This window comes from Gopherus flavomarginatus, chromosome 5, assembly GCF_025201925.1.
Source record: "Gopherus flavomarginatus isolate rGopFla2 chromosome 5, rGopFla2.mat.asm, whole genome shotgun sequence".
NCBI classification, from domain to species: Eukaryota; Metazoa; Chordata; order Testudines; family Testudinidae; genus Gopherus; species Gopherus flavomarginatus.
This window is the reverse complement of record NC_066621.1, coordinates 31,825,771-31,827,272: the sequence shown is the minus strand read 5'-3', so window position 1 is coordinate 31,827,272 and position 1,502 is coordinate 31,825,771. Positions and strand designations below refer to the sequence as shown.

At 54.7% G+C, this 1,502-nt stretch overlaps 1 non-coding gene across 1 annotated transcript; it reads right to left on the bottom strand.

Annotated features, from left to right (window-relative positions):
* Nucleotides 1-920: 920 nt before the first annotated feature.
* TRNAV-AAC (transfer RNA valine (anticodon AAC)) lies at nucleotides 921-993 on the bottom strand. The gene has a single exon. It is a non-coding gene; the product is annotated as a tRNA-Val (tRNA).
* Nucleotides 994-1,502: the final 509 nt, after the last annotated feature.

Here is a 1,502-nt window from a genome sequence, read left to right as displayed (position 1 = left end):
TCACAGCCAGCGCCCTGCCCCCACTCCCAAGTCATCCATGGCGCCCCCAGGTCGGCCAGAATGGAGCAGCAGTTTTCACTGCACTACGTCCACTTATGGCTTACAGGCAACTCCCAGACTCACCACAGTCCACCATCTCGGCCAGAAAGGAGCCCACTCAGCCTCACCATTGCTGCTTTTCCTTCCCCCCAGAACCCCGCTTCTCCTGGGCTGCAAGTAGCCATCCCTGGGATGCCAACAGGCAGCCACAGGGGTCTGTCTCTCAGCAGCCAACCGCACCTCCATGGGTTCAGCCCTCAGAAGGGCAGGTGGGGGTTTCCTGGATCCCAGTTGCTCACAGCCAGCCCAGCCTCCACCTCTAAAACCATCAGTCATGCCCCCAGGTTGGCCATAAAGGAGCCGCCATTCTCCACTTGGACTCAGCTTTGCTTGTTTTCCTTTCACCCAGAACCTCCCTTCTTCTCCTGGGCTGCAAGTAGCCACTCCTGGGAAGCCAAGAGGCAGGCACAGGATTCTACCTCCCAGCAGCCAACCACACCTCCCCAGGCTTTGCAGAATGAAGGGTGGTGCTCTACTAACCCCACTTAGCCGCACAGCTTCTTCCCTGCCTTCCTCAGCTCAACTTTCCTCTATTGCCCCATTCCTGCCTCACTTCCTCCTTTGGCCAGTCACGCAAAGGAGCCCAGCAGGAAGTGAGAGCCTCTATAGGCCAACCTCCAACAGCAGAGGTGGCCAAGCCACAAGCCTCCAAATGGTGACTGGCCTAACTACTCTAGGTTCTCCAGCCTGACACCAAGGTGCTTTCTCCACTGCTGTCAGCATCCTCTGTCATGCAGGGGTTGGAGTTATCCCAGGGACAGGCCAATAGGAGGAGTGCCCTTTCTGAATAACAAGGGGAATCTGGGAAAAGGAAGCCAGCATGTTTCTGCCTGGTTTTGAACCAGGGACCTTTTGCGTGTTAGGCAAATGTGATAACCACTACACTACAGAAACTCCACCTACTGGGTTGTTGCTCACTCTGGCACAGACCGATGGACAAATCTAGAGAATGTGGTGGTAGCCCCTCGATAGGTCAGCTGGCAGGGCAGAGGACTGGAGCCAGCACTCAGGAAGTCGTCCTTACCTCGCCCGTGTGACTCCAGCTTGAGGGAGAGCTTCTTTTTCTTCTCCTTGCTGACAAAGAGCAAGAGAAGAATGAAAGGTCAGGTGGGCCAACTCGGTGCAGAAGCCCATGCTGTCTTTTCCTGCTGCATAGCCTGAAATGAGGGACTCGTGGCAGTTAAAGGAACTGCTGCACTCTCAGAAAACATCCCGCCCGTGCATAAAGGAGGATAGAAGAGCCTGTTAGTCTAGCACGCTCCCAGCTGAACTGTTTCAGCAGCTGCTAGGTTTCTTTTTGGCCTGTTACTTTTCTGTCTGGGATGTTGTTGTCAGCTGTGGCACAGAAAAAGGACGTCATTGCGAGCTGCCCATGAAGATAAGATTAACTTTTGCCTTCCTTG